The sequence below is a fragment of the Podarcis gaigeae genome, assembly GCF_964106915.1.
Source record: "Podarcis gaigeae genome assembly, chromosome: 4".
Lineage (NCBI taxonomy): Eukaryota > Metazoa > Chordata > Lepidosauria > Squamata > Lacertidae > Podarcis > Podarcis gaigeae.
This window is the reverse complement of record NC_139677.1, coordinates 76,246,268-76,254,770: the sequence shown is the minus strand read 5'-3', so window position 1 is coordinate 76,254,770 and position 8,503 is coordinate 76,246,268. Positions and strand designations below refer to the sequence as shown.

The following is an 8,503-nucleotide window of genomic DNA, read 5'->3' as shown; positions in this document are numbered from 1 at the left end:
GCTAGGCATGTCAGCAAATACTTTCTACTGTGTGACATAGCATATTAATGGTCATGTTGATACTCCCATCCTTGCAAACGCCTCCTGTAACAAATCTTGTTAGTTTCCCCTTCCCAAGGAAAGCAGGTCAACTTGAAAGGGCCAGCACTGGAACTTGCCTGTTGTTTTTGTCGTTTGCATCCATCTGTCTGAAGAGACACTGGAGTGTGCCTCTGGGGGGTGAAGCCAAATTGCCTCATTAGCAGACAGCAAGACCCCTTCTCGGCCTCGCCAATATGACCCAAAGGAAAGCAGAGCAATACATATGGCACCATCTCGGCTGCAGGAATTGCTGGACAGAGGTATACAAGGTGCCATCCAGCCATCTTAGGGACTCTACTCTGGATTTGTGTAGGGTTTACTCCTTAGCCTTTTCTTCTCCCAAATATATCATGGAAAGCAGTGAAGATTCAGGATCAGAGTTTTCCTTCTCCTAGATGGGCTACTTTCCCAAATTGATGAGCACATCTGTCCCTTCTATAACACATGAAGAAACCATCTTCTTGGCCATTGGACCCACTATTGTTCTTGTTTGCTCAATCTGCCAGAGCCTGTCTTCACATGCAGGGGAAGTCTTTAACTTACCGAGCGTTTGAGAGCCATCGGCTACCCTAATCTGGCTTAGTCGGCCAGCTAAAGTCATTTCCTAGGGTGTCGTCATTGTCACATGCTGATGGCTTCTAGGAGCCACGGGTGAGAACTGAGTGCAGGGTGGGGACCAAAGGTAGACAAACTACCCCAGAAGGAGGTCCTATCATTCCCCTGTACAGACATGGCAACTAACATATAAAACATGGATTTGGAAGTTCATTTCAATGAGCATGTAATTCCATGTTCTGCCAGCATGGATGCATCAAAGAATGTATTTTCATATTAGCCACTCAAGAAATTCCTTTAAAAGTTAGGAAATAAGAAATGAAAACTGAAACAATTTTCCAGCTATAGGGGAGTAGATGTTAATGGATTGCAGGCCATGCATTTGTTGAACTGTTAGGGGTGGACAAACTGCCGCCCTTGGTGTAATGGGAGGGAAGGAGGGATGAGAGGGAAAACACACAAAAATGAGATTTTGGCCCTTGCTGCACCCATAAACAGTATGTGGCCCCCAGAAGGCTACTCCTGAAGGAATGCAGCCTTCCTTATCAATAGAATTCCCTTTCAGTGGAGGCCTGCCTGGCACCAACTTTGTAATGGTTTCAACACCACGCAAAGACATACACACACCAGGGATTTGGGCAGCAACCAATGGGTGGTATTTAATTAAGCTTTACTCAGAGTAGATGTGTTGAATCAATGGACCTAACAGTAATGTTCATTCTATTCATGGGCCTAGTAAAGGTAAAGGTAAAGGGACCCCTGACCATTAGGTCCAGTCGTGACCGACTCTGGGGTTGTGGCGCTCATCTCGCTTTACTGGCCGAGGGAGCCGGCATACAGCTTCCGGGTCATGTGGCCAGCATGACTAAGCTGCTTCTGGCGAACCAGAGCAGTGCACGGAAACACCATTTACCTTCCCGCCGGAGCGGTACCTATTTATCCACTTGCACTTTGACGTGCTTTTGAACTGCTAGGTTGACAGGAGCAGGGACCAAGCAACAGGAGCTCACCCCGTTGCGGGGATTCGAACCACTGACCTTCTGCTCGGCAAGTCCTAGGCTCTGTGGTTTAACCCACAACACCAACTGCATCCATGGCCTACTTTGAGTTAATTTTAGTTCACTACTATCCAATGTTTGAATGTTTTTACTCTGATTATCTGATGGTATTCCATGTTGGTACAACTCAGAGTAGACGCGTTGAAATTAATAAACATGGCTAAGTTTGGTCTATTAGTTTTAAAAGGTTAGCTCTGAGTAGGACTTAGATGAATAGTTTTTAATTATGCATTTTTATTACTGCATTTTCATTTTGTTGTACATTGCTTTAGGAATTATCATTATGATTATTATTTTTGGCCATGAGAAGTGATTCATAAATTTAATGCTGTTAATCAGTGATGGCCAAACTTGGCCCTCCAGCTGTTTTGGGACTACAACTCCCATCATCCCTAGCTAACAGGACCAGTGGTCAGGGATGATGGGAATTGTAGCCCCAAAATAGCTGGAGGGCCAAATTTGGCCATCACTCCTGTAAATCAACTCAAAAGAAAAAGAGTTACCCATCCCTGATCTATGTCAAAGGAAACCCACTAACCTAAAGTCAACCAGCTAGGAAAATGGTCATCTCTGAGAAATAAAGTTTCACTTAAGAAATCACCTTTCATTGATTAAAACACATACCCCTCTTAGACTAATAGTGCTTTTGCCAACCCAAGGACTGTCATGTTGGAGCAGATACTATTTGCCTTCACTTATATGCAGAGGAAGCTGTATGAGGAATTACATTACATTCTGTAAAGAACTGGAGGTGAACAAGAGTTTTGAATAAGTGGAGATGGAAGTTGGCAGAAAAGTCTCATGTTCTGCTGTGGAGATTTCTGTGTTTGCCATTGTTCCGAAAAGGTTATTAGCAGGCTGCAGTACAAACCGTCCTGAAGTGTTCGCTATGCCTTTGTCTGACTACAGAGTTTTTACAAGCCCTATTTTCTTTGAGAGCTGACAGCATAATGGTCCTGGACAAAGCCAAATTAACATCTGCATGTTCACTAGGGGATGGGCCAAGCTCTTTTATAGGAGAGAAAAAAGAAAAGCAATTCAGCAGCAGCCATACAAAGGAGAGAGGGAGAGAGAGAGATTATTTTATTTCTTTGTGGTCCACAAGAAAGAGGCAGACTCCGAGTTGGGGTTATAACTTGACCACAACTTTATTAACATTTTCAAGTATTATGCAAAATTGAGAAAGAGCCTTGTGGCACCTTAAAAACTAAAAGTTATTAATGAACTAGCATCCTTTTGATATTATCAATAGAAACATTTTTCTTCAAGAAATGGACTAGAGTGTGTCCAATGCCACAACCCACCCACTGGTGTGAATGAGATTCAGTGCAGCATGCTGTATATTGGTGAAAAAGCCACAGTTCCAAAATGTGATAGGTACTGTACTGCAGTGTGAAAGGAACTTTAGAAAAACAGAAGTGGTAGCATTATAGTTAGGAAAACTAGTGCAATATTCTCCGCATCTGAATGCACCCAATGTCGCCACTCCCCCAACCTTTCAACACATGCATGCTTCTGTCCCCCCACAATTTACCCATGACCATGGCAGGAAAGAAGTGTATGCAGCACACTGCCTTAAATTTCATCACTTCTCTTTCTCTATTTTCTGGGTTAAAGCAGTTGCAAATGGATTTTTTTCTCGAAACAACACAGAATGAGTGCTAAACTTCCACTAGATTTTCAGAAGAGTCTTTTACAGTGTGAAAGCTCAAAGAGGGAAATGGAATGAAGTTCTGTGTTAGTGCAGCCTTCGATTGACCAGTGGACAGACAGGTGGTAGTTGCTCATGTTTAGGCCACACATGAATGGGGTTTTTTTAGTAGTGCTTTACCTCTCCCCAGGCTGTGGAATGTTCTCCCCAGGGAGACGTACCTGGGACTATCTTTCGCAGTCCCTAGGCACCAGGCACCTTGGCAAGAACATTCACCTTGTTTACTCAGGCCTTTGGTAATTCAGTTATCTTCTATGTTGATGTTCATTTTTTAGTGGGTGGGTACACCTCGTCCTTCTGAATATTAGATTAATATTTTAGGTATTTTGGATTATACATTGTTTTAATATTTTCTGACTACTGCTATGTCAAAATCTGTCCTTCAATTTCTAAAACTATTTTTTCCGCCAGTGAAATAGACTTTGCATGTTTCTCTCTTTATACTTCTGATGGGTGCAGGACCAATATTAATTTATTGCTGTAAAGTAGCTATGAGTGTTGTATGTGTATGTTACAGGTAGGTAGCCGCGTCGGTCTACCGTAGTAGAAACAAAATAAAAAAATTTCCTTCCAATAGCACCTTAAAGAAAAGGTAAAGGGACCCCTGACCATTAGGTCCAGTCGTGGCTGACTCTGGGGTTGCGACGCTCATCTCGCTTTATTGGCCAAGGGAGCCGGTGTTCAGCTTCCGGGTCATGTGGCCAGCATGACTGAGCTGCTTCTGGTGAACCAGAGCAGTGCACGGAAACACCATTTACCTTCCCGCTGGAGCGGTACAGACCAATTAAGTTTGTTATTTGTATGAGCTTTCATGTGCATGTGGTATCTGAAGAAGTGTGCATGCAACACAAAAGCTCATACCAGTAACAAACTTAGCTGGTCTCTAAGGTGCTACTGGAAGGAATTTTTTAAATTTTGTATGTGTATGTTGTTATCTGCATTAAACATTTCTCCAATGCCTTCTGAGCTGCTGGTGCTTCCGGAGCTAAAAAAAGGCCCATGAGAGAAGTTACCTCATGAAGTCTTCCCCCTGGGTTTTAACTGAAATGTGGGCAGCTAGGAGGGTAGCTAGCTAGCTCCTGAGATCAGTGTGCTCACTTTCTTTGTTTTTAATTAAAGTCTTTCTTTTACTTTAAAAGACTTTGGTTCAAATAGTTTTCTTTTAAAGTAAAAGCAGGGATTTCTCATAAAAACAATTAAAAAGACTTAACTTTAAAACAACAGCAACCAGCAGCCAGATATATGGAAGGCCCTTTGCACTTACCAGAAAGCTCAGTCGAGGAAGGACATCATTGGGTCAACAGGAAGTGCAGGCACCCAGGAAGGCTGCAGAGTGCAAATGCAATTTCTTTTCTCGTAAACTTATGAAGAACATTGGGGTGAGGGGATACAGGATATATATTTGGCACAACAATAATAACTGAGGCAGAACACTGCTTCTCCCACCCATGAAGAGGACCAAATTCAACAAAGGGCCCTGGGGTATGTGGATGGGTGTAAAAATGTGTTATTGGCCCTTGAAAGTACTAGGCTTTCTTCAGTTAAGGACCATGGTTAGGCTGATTGTAGCAACAGGTAGACATATCTTCAAGAAAATCTCTTTTAAAATAGCTACACAGAAGTATAATGTTTTATTATTTCTATAGCACCATCCATCTCTACTGTATTGTGTAGAGTTTCTGAAGCAAGGGCAGTTTCCTGCCCCTCAAGCATTTTACAATATAATTATTCAGCTCTGGATGGCATAGAAAAAATATTCTCCGAATGTGTTAGTAATAGCTTGTTAATAGCAAAAAAAATACCTAGATGTTTATATGGTTTAATAGAAATGGATATCCATTTCATCCAGATTTTTTTAAAAAAAACGCAGTGTCTTAGTTTTGGCTTCTCTGTGGTTTAGGGCAGCCATCCCTTTCAAATCTTGAGTCAATTGCTATTGTGGACTTGGCATGAGGCATCCAGACCAGCGATGGTTTCAAATTCAATGATTACTAACCATGATGGCTAGGTTCCACCTCCATTGCTGGAGATAGCATGCCTTTGAATGCCAGTTGCTGGAATCACAAGTGTGGAGAGTGATGTTGTGCTCAGGTCCTGCTTGTGGGTTTCTCATAGGCATCTGGTTGGCCACTGCGAGAACAAGATGCTGTAATATATGGGTGGCCATTAGCCTGATCCAGCAGCCTCTTCTAAGTTCTTAAATTTATTTGCTTGCTTTCTTGATCTGCAAATTCTTCAGACTTTTATTACTTGACCCCTGCCCTTGTGTCTACAACTTCCCAGGATGCCAGTGTTGGGGGGGGGGGGAGAAACAATTTTTTCTAAACTTATATATCAAAAAACATTAATTAAAAAAAGATTTTCAGACATGGAGCAATACAGTAGATGATCCTGGCTGCATTCCTAACCTGTTTGCCTAACCTGCTTAGGTCCTGGTGAATATTAGCTATTCATTCTCAGGTTCTCTTTATGCCTTCTATTAGATTTTTACTTTCATAAAGCATTAATCACCTAACATTAATTTGAAACCCTCCTCCCCTCCCCCCACACTATTGTCCCTTTTACAACTGCCAGATATCTCCTGGTACCATGGTATCACTTGTTAACGCTGCATTGTTGCCTGCTTTTCACTGCAAAAATAAGAAGAGGAGTGTGTGATACAACTTCAGACAGTCACCACTATCAGGAATCCTGCCCTGACCTCTGGAGACCCCCTTTTTGTGAGAGAATCCAATTTGTTGATGCACATGCTTGAGTGCCTCACAGCTTGCCCATAAGTTTGCTTTTGCTAAATCAGTTGCATATGAAGAGCTTATTAAAATGTCATTAATGGCAACCATATAATTATCATTAAGTTGGTTATCTACTAGGCACTGCGTTGGTTCCTGATATGAGCGCAGGCACTGGCATTCCGATTTTAAAGGAACATCGCGTCTGTGCTTCAGGACCTGCTAACTGTGGTGACTTCTGAAGAGCCTGAATATACCAGCCTCAAGAAAAGCTCCCACAGGGGGATTTTCACCTATCAAAATTCTGAGAAAGGGCCATATACCTGCTTGCATCAATATCCAGGCTGAACAAGCACCCTAACCCATCTCCGAAATAGGGAGGAAGGGTTTTCTTTCTTCTCATCAGTGTCCCTTGGAAAGACTGCAACTCCTAAGAGTTGCTGCTCTGGACGACCTAATGTGCTGTCATCAGGGTGACAGAGAAAAAAGGAAAAAGCAAAGTCATTTTCCTGTTCTTTCCTCACTGCTCCTGCCAGCAAACTCATCCTTAGAAGGGTGACAATGCAGGAGGTGTTTGGGGTTGAAGAGTGGCAGGAAATAAGGCCCAAGCCCCCCACCCCTGATTGCTTTGAGAAGTAGTTTATCAGCGTTTTTCCCCAGGGAGAACTAAGCCCTTTTACAGGTTAATCTGGTGAGCTCACCTAGCCCTATATGTTAACTTTCCTTCACATCTGATTTAGACAGAGGATTGTACTTAAGATATCATCCAATTAAATAAATAAATTTAATTCTGATTAACAGAATTTGATTCTTTGCTGGATCTAGTTATGGAGAAAGGGAATGATTATAGCTCCATCACCAAAAATGTTCAGCTAAGGTTTTTGCAGAACAGGTTTCGGGGGGAAATATCTGCCTGAGATTCAAGAGATGTAATCCTTTGCCAGTCTGGATGGACAGCAATAGGCTCAATTACTTTGAAGTGGCTGATAATATATCCATGTGATGCTCATGAGTTAATCAAGTGTCACTGTATTTCATTCCACTCTCCACCCTTATATAATTCCTCCCTGGGTGAGACCCACCTCTGTCTGAGCTCACTATAGTGCAAGGCGTTGCAATTTTAATGTGGGCTTGTATAATTTCATGGCTAGTGCTGTATGTGTTGCAATGATTTTATGTTTTGTAAGCTTCCCTTGGCTTATAGTAAAATGGGGTTAAAAGGGGATTGACTGATTGACAGAAAAAATCAAAATGGGTTGCTGATGTAATTGAGTGGAAAGCCACTTTGAAAGGGTAGGGATTAGCGGATCACTGTCAAACAGGGAGGAGTTAGCAGTGCTGTACAGGGTTAAACAAAGTCTTCCATGCTGCGACATACTTTGCTTCCCTTGCCACTGTTTTGCTGCAGTAAACTTTTGAATGTGTATAAAAAATCTGGCTGTATCTGTCATAATAGACACCACTTGATGAAAATGTAGTCCTTAACCATCTTAAATAAGAAATGAGCTCTTCTGCAAACCTGTGTGCCATGTGGCATGATTGGCAGTCTCTGATCCAGCATATAATAGATTATTAAGTTGCAGGTCACAACTGGGGTGCATCATTAGCAAGCGTTGCCATTCAGACAATGGGAGATGCAGAAAAGAGAAGGGGAAAGTTTGTATGTTGCCTGCCCTGGTTTCATTTAGCCATGGGCAGCCATTCTGTTTGAGTAAGACTAAAATATTCCTATTTGCAAATACATATATATTGCATTGACCTGTCACTCAGGATTTACAGAGTTGTCTTTCTTATCAGAACACGAAGACAGGGGAAGAAATTTTACGTGGAATGTCATGTGTCAGTCTAGGCTTAGATACCACAATAATGGGCACTGGAGGAATGTCAGAGCAGGGGAGAGAGGAAGACGAAATAAAAGCCAGCTCAGAGATATAGTGGGTATCTAAAATGAAGAGAAGCAGGTACTTAAGTATCCAATCAACTGACAATAAAAGAGGAAGCGTGAAATCGTTTCCAAGGAGCTGCAGCAAAGGCCTGAAGTAGATAAATAACAGTAGGTATAGATAATGGGGACCAGCTTGCAGCTCTGTGGTTAAGTGCACAGTCTGATGCAGCTCTTCCCATGGACTGTGGATATCATGCCTTCCGACATTCCATAGATAAAAAGACAGGCATCTTTGTATCACCCCTGCTCACATTCCATAGATTATTCTACAAGCCCCGCCTATCTTGAAGGCTCTTCACTACCTGAACTGTATGCTGTATTCATTATTCTGCAATAGACCGGTCCTCCACTGATATAAACACACATTGGTTGATGGTTCTTTGACCGAATTGCATACTTAAAATATATAATTTTACTTCTGTAT

At 42.1% G+C, this 8,503-nt stretch overlaps 1 protein-coding gene across 3 annotated transcripts in view; it reads left to right on the top strand.

The window, feature by feature from the left end:
- The window catches only part of LSAMP (limbic system associated membrane protein), a 1,399,704-nt gene that overhangs the window by 1,295,068 nt on the left and 96,133 nt on the right, over positions 1-8,503 (top strand). The gene's annotated exons all lie outside the window — the stretch shown is intronic.